The sequence below is a fragment of the Petaurus breviceps genome, unplaced genomic scaffold (assembly GCF_028583685.1).
Source record: "Petaurus breviceps papuanus isolate PSGF00001 unplaced genomic scaffold, PetGlider_PUasm1.0 189, whole genome shotgun sequence".
In the NCBI taxonomy this organism is placed as follows: Eukaryota; Metazoa; Chordata; class Mammalia; order Diprotodontia; family Petauridae; genus Petaurus; species Petaurus breviceps.
The window spans coordinates 24,057,351-24,063,350 of NW_027185809.1; the positions used below are offsets into that span (position 1 = coordinate 24,057,351).

Consider the following 6,000-nt stretch of genomic DNA (forward strand, 5'->3'; position numbering starts at 1 on the left):
AAAGAGAGCAATGACCATACCTCTCCCCCAGATTTTATCACCTAAGAAGCATTGAAAACTTCTAAAACCCCAGAAATAGCTCTGAAAACAGTTGTGTAAAAAAGCCTGAAGCTAGAAACAGTGGTCTTCTCTCCACCCACGTCAGGGACAAAGGCCAACATTAACTTAAAAGTTTCAAATCAAGAAACTGGGTGGGAAAATGAGAGGAGGAGGAAGAGAAGAAGAAGGAGAAGGAGAAGGAGGAGATCATAAAAAGCTATTATGGTGATAGGGAAGATCAAGAGACAAACTCAGAAACAGACAACGAAGTCAAAACAACTACAAGCAAAGCCTCAAAGAAAAATGTGAATTGGACACAAGCCCAACAAAAATTCCTGAAAGAGCTACAAAATTATTTTCAAAATCAAATAAGAGTGGTAGAAGATAAATTAAGTAAAGATATTAAAGCAAAAGCAGAAAATTATGAGAAGACAATTAATAGCTTGGTAAAAGAGGCACGAAACTACTAAAGAAAACAACACTTAAAAAACAAAATTAGCCAAATGGAAAGAGATATAAAAGTTCACTGAAGAAAATAATTCTTTAAAAAGTAGAATTGGGCAAGTGGAGACTACCAAGGAATTATTTTATAAAACTAGAAAAAAATAGTAACAAAATTCATCTGGAAGGTCAAGAATATCAAGGGAATCAATTTAAAAAAATGTTAAGGAAGGTGGCCCAGTAGTTCCAAATTTCAAATTATATAACAAAGCAGCAATCATCAAAACAATTTCATACCACCTAAGAAACAGAGTGGTAGATCAGTGGAATAGACTAAATACACAATACACAGTAGTAAATTACCATAGTAGTCCAGTGTTTGATAAACCCCAAAACCCAAGTTTGGGGTGTGAGGGGGCCTCAGATAAACACCTAACAAAAATTTCTGAAAAAGCCAGAAAGCCCAGTTTGTCAGAAACTAGGCAAGGATCAACATATCACACCATATACTAAGATAAGGTCAAAATGGATAAATGATTTAGATGTAAAGAGTGATATAAGAAAATTAGGAGAGCATGAAAATTCTACCTATCAGCTCTATGGATAAGGGGAAAAATCTATCGCCAAACAGAGACAGAAGAGATTACAGGAAGTAAAATAGATCATTTTGATTACATGACATTGAAAAGGTTTTGCACACACAAAACTATTGTAGCCAAAATTAGAAGGAAAATAGGGGGAAAAAATTCTGAGTTTCTCTGATAAAATTCTAGTTTCTCAAATATAAAGAGATTGGATGACAAATTTATATAAAAAAAATAAAAATAAGAGCCATTTCCCAGTTGATAAATGGCCAAAGGACATAAATGCACAGTTTTCAGAAGAAATCAAAGTTATTAATGATCACAGAAAAAATGTTCTAAATTACCTTATTAGAGAAACTCAAATTAAAACAACTGAGATACTACCTCATACTTATCAGGCTGGCTAACATGACAGAAAAGGAAAATGACAAATGCTGGAGGGGATGTGGAAAAAAGTGAGACACAAATGGACTGTTGGTAGACCTGAGAATTAGTGGAGACCAATTTGGAACTATACCCACAGGGTTATGAAACTACATATTCTTTTTTGACACAGCAATGCCAATACTAGGTCTATACCCAAAAGAAATGAAAGAAAAGGGGAAAGGACCTATTTGTACAAAAATATTTATAGCAGTTCTTTTTGTGGTGGCAAAGAATTGGAAATCAAGGGGATGCCCATCAACTGAGAAATGGCTAAATAGATTGTTGCATATGATTGTGATGAAATATTATTGTGCTATAAGAAATGATGAGCACAATGGTTTAAGAGAAACCTTGGAAAACTTATATGCAAAGTGAAGTGAGCAGAACCAGAAGAACATTGTACCCAGAAACAGCAATATTTTTAATATTTATTTATATTTTGCCTTTATTTTTGGAGGGCAATTGGGATTAAGTGACTTGCCCAAGGTCACACGGCTAATTTTTTTGTGTTAAGTGTCTAAGGTCAGATTTGAACTCAGGTCCTCCTGACTCCAGGGCCGGTGCTCTATTCACCGCGCCACCTAGCAGCCCAACAGCAATATTTTAAGAATGATCAACTGTGAAAGACTTTGTTACCCTGATCAAGACAATGATCCAAGACAATTCCAAAAGACTCCCTGATGAAAAATGCTATCTACCTCCAGGGAGAAAACTGATGAACTGTGAATGCAGACTGATGAAATTTTTTTATTCTTTATTTTTATTGTTTTATTTTGTTTGTATTTTCTTTTGCAATGTGGCTAATATGGAAATATGTTTTGCAGGACCTCACATGTATAGTCGACATGAAAATGCTTGCCTTCTCAAGGCGGGAGAAGCAGGAGGGAGGGAAGGAGAGAATTTGGAACTTAAAATTTTTAAAATTATTGTTAACAACTTTGTTACATGCGATTGGGTAATAAATACTTAACGAAATTAAAAAAGAAACAAATAAGCTTCTTCCTCTGCCTCTTCTCATTCTAAAGATGACCTAGGTCCCACAGAAGGCGCTATGTAAATGCTTATTTTCCTCCCACTCTGAAGTGGACCAGAGTCAGGTACTATACAAATGCTTGCTCCCTTCCCTCCCTCCAACCCATCCGCTCACTCTAAAGATGATCTGGTGTCCCCCTTCACCTCCCCAAGAACTGACACTGCCTCAATGACCCAGGCTTCCAGAAAGGAAAGTCTCATTAGCTTCACTATAGAATGCAGAGAGGGCTGGACAGGGTCTCCCCCATCCCCGGCGGCCTTCCGCGGGGCTTCAAGCCGCTTTTCGGGGGGTGGCGAAGTGTCCTGGTGTAGACGGCCGAGGGGACACTCACCTCGTTCCAACGGGGAAGGGAGCTTCCAGAGGAATCCCAGACCAAACCTGATGCCTCTCCCCTTCCCCTAAACCTTCCTCACTCTAACACTCGGGTCCGCCGCGTGTGTACCAAGCGCCCTCGCCAGTTGCCGAGGAAACCTGGAAGCGTCTCTGGAGTCTAAGCCTGGGTCCTCGCTCCTCCGAGGGGCGGGAGAAAGTGAACTAGCAGCCAACCCCAAAGCACGGCTGTCACGTGATGAAGCGTGTCGGCCAATCAATTAGGGAACGGACCAGCGATCTCCTGCCAGTGGAGGAGGGGACGGGGGCGAGGACGGGGGCGGGGGCGGGGCGGATCTAGGTAGGAAAAAGTTGTCTTACGGCTCCGTTCTCTCCGGACCTGGCTCTTTCTTAGGCTGTATGAACGTTTCAGGGCAGAGACGAGGATGCGCCCTAGTTGTGGCCACAGGAGCAACGAAGTCTTCAGAGTTTCTCAGGCACCCTCGGGGTCTTCAACTCGTGCCCCACTGATAGAAAAAAATTTCATCTACGGTGGCCCGGAAGGACACGCCCACGAAAGAATGGTGCTATGAGATCACAAGGCAGCTCCGAAGGCTGAGCATCCTCTGGGAGAGGGGGAGGGAGGGAGGGGTTCGTAGCAATCTAAGGCGCGTTCTTGGAAGGCACATTGGAATCACCATCCCAAAGTCAGCATTTTACACAAAAGGAAACCGAGATCCAGAGAGATGAAACTATTTAACCAGGGTCACTCAGAAGGAACAGAACCAAGGCTCAAACAACTAGGTTTGTTTTGTTTGTTTTAAAATTCCAGATCGAGGACTGTGGGACACCACATTCCTTATTCCAGAGCAGGGTTTTGTGTCGTGGATCACTCTGGCAGTCTCGTGAAGTCTATGAACTCCGGGTCAGAATAATGTTTTATGTATTATGCATGAGAACTCAAATACATAAGATTGCGAAGGAAACCGATTATATTGAAAAAGTCAACCAAAAAAAAAAAAAAAAAAAACAAACCCCCAAAAGTTCGTATCTTAGGTTTCTTAACCCCTGCTCTAAGTGGTTCTGCAATGTAAAGAAATTAATAGAACTGATATTGATCCCACCCCCCAAGGATTTTTAAGGCGGATGTTGTGTTGTGCAGTCATCCCTGACTTAAGACGATAAGGAAAACATGTTCAGGAACAAAAAGGGGCTGGGGAAATAGATTTTAAAGGTTTATATCTGTAAGGGTGAGACAAAAAGAAGCACTAAGGCAATTTCACAGATTTTATAATGTGTGTTGTGGCTGTGGTGTCGATATAGACACTTTTGGGATATTCCATTTGCTGAGAAACAGTTAACACTGTTGGAAGTACCCTATTAGGTCGCCAGGTGTACTACTTATTCTAGTTAACAATAGTATTACATACAAGGATACTCTACTGCTGCTTCCTAGTAGATATGAACCCATGATTTGAAATGTTTCAGTTTACAACTGTAAATTTAAAAATAATAAACATAATACAAATTATAAATGTGTATGTATGCATATATATACATACACACATATCCCATTGTCATTATTGATGGGTACTTATGGTACATGTTATTCTCTTGTTAAACAAAATTCAAAGTGTAGAGATGAAACAAGTCAGCCCAGGTTATTGAGGTGAGTTTCGAAATTTATTTTCAGTATTTGAACAAAAAGAAGCAATTTTCAAATGAAAAATAGTGTTTTTTTTTTTCACATAATTGCTGTGACTGGATTGATATTTGGGGAGGTTGTCTAGCAAATGTAAGGAATAAATTCTGGAAGTTCCCTATTACATCTAGGCTTAATATAGGTTATATATTTAGAGGTAGAAGAAAATCTAGACTCCATTTAGTCTAATCCCTTCATTTTACAAATGTGGAACTGAGACCCAGAAAAGTTAAATGATTTGCCTGAGAACTGACACAGGGAGTAATTAGTAAAATTAGAAATAGTCTCTGACCTCAAGGAGCTTTCCTTGTATCTGGGTGAGACAATAAGTGCATATATAAGTATATTCAATATAGACAAAGGGTGATTTGGAGGCAGGGACTATTAACAGTTAGTGGAACTGGGAAATGCTTGATAGCCAGGAATTATATAATGCCTTAGTGTTTGAAAAATGCTATATTATATTATATTATTATCTCTTCAGAGTCTTAACCCTGTGAGATGGGTGCTATTGTTAACTTGCCCAGTGACACCTGGGAAGTCAAATTCTTTGGCATGTAGTTTGCACTCTGTTCTCTTCCCTTTTTTGGAAATCTGAACATTTGTTCTCTAATCCTATGGTACTTCTCCTGTTTTTGTTTCTCAATCAAATTTTATTTTTAAAAAATCAGTGAAAATCTACCTTTCTCCTCTCTTAAGAAATAAAGAAATGAAACCACTGTTAAAACTCATATAGTGAAACAAACAAATTCTTACCTTGACCATGTTTTTACCCAAGGCTTTGTCCCTTGTCCTCTTTTATACTTGGTGATTTTAACAGCTCTCGTGGATTTAGTTATCTCCAAGTAGATAATGGCCAGGTATGTTTAATTGTCATCTCTCTTCTGAAGTTCTCCCATCCATCACCAATTACTTTATGGGCATCTCAAACTCAACATGTCCAAAACTGAACTCATTATCATTCCCCCTTCTCTACTCTGCCCCTTGTCTGAACTGCTTTATTACAGCTGAGGGCACCACTTACAGTCACCCAGGCACACAACCACTGTCATTCTCAACTCCTCTCTCTCCTACCCCACATATAAAATCTGCCATATCTTTTCATTCTTTCCTCTATTAATATCTATCATATGCATCCCTTTCTCTTTATTTACACAGTCACCACCCTAGTTTAGGCCCTTGCTGCCTCTTACCTGAGCTATTGCAATAGTCTTTTAACTGGTCTCACTTCAATCCATCCTCCATTCTGCTGCCAAGGGAATTTTTCTAACCTTAAGCTCAGGTAGTATCTTTCACTCCTCCTTGAATCCCTCCTCCTCCCTTTTAGAATACTTGGGTAGTATTTACTGTCATACTGAACAACAATAAATGGAGAATAAATTCTATGTCAAGGAATCAAAATTAGCAACAATAATAAACAAACAAAAACCATCAGGGCACAGTGAAAGTTCCTTAAACAATAGTAG

At 39.1% G+C, this 6,000-nt stretch overlaps 1 protein-coding gene across 1 annotated transcript in view; it reads right to left on the reverse strand.

The window, feature by feature from the left end:
• The window catches only part of LRRC9 (leucine rich repeat containing 9), a 211,438-nt gene extending 208,385 nt beyond the window's left edge, over positions 1 to 3,053 (reverse strand). Inside the window, exon 1 of the mRNA XM_069092055.1 lies at positions 2,855 to 3,053. The gene's annotated coding sequence lies outside the window, so the exon portion shown is untranslated. The remainder of the gene's footprint in view (positions 1 to 2,854) is intronic.
• Between the last annotated feature and the right edge of the window lie 2,947 nt (positions 3,054 to 6,000).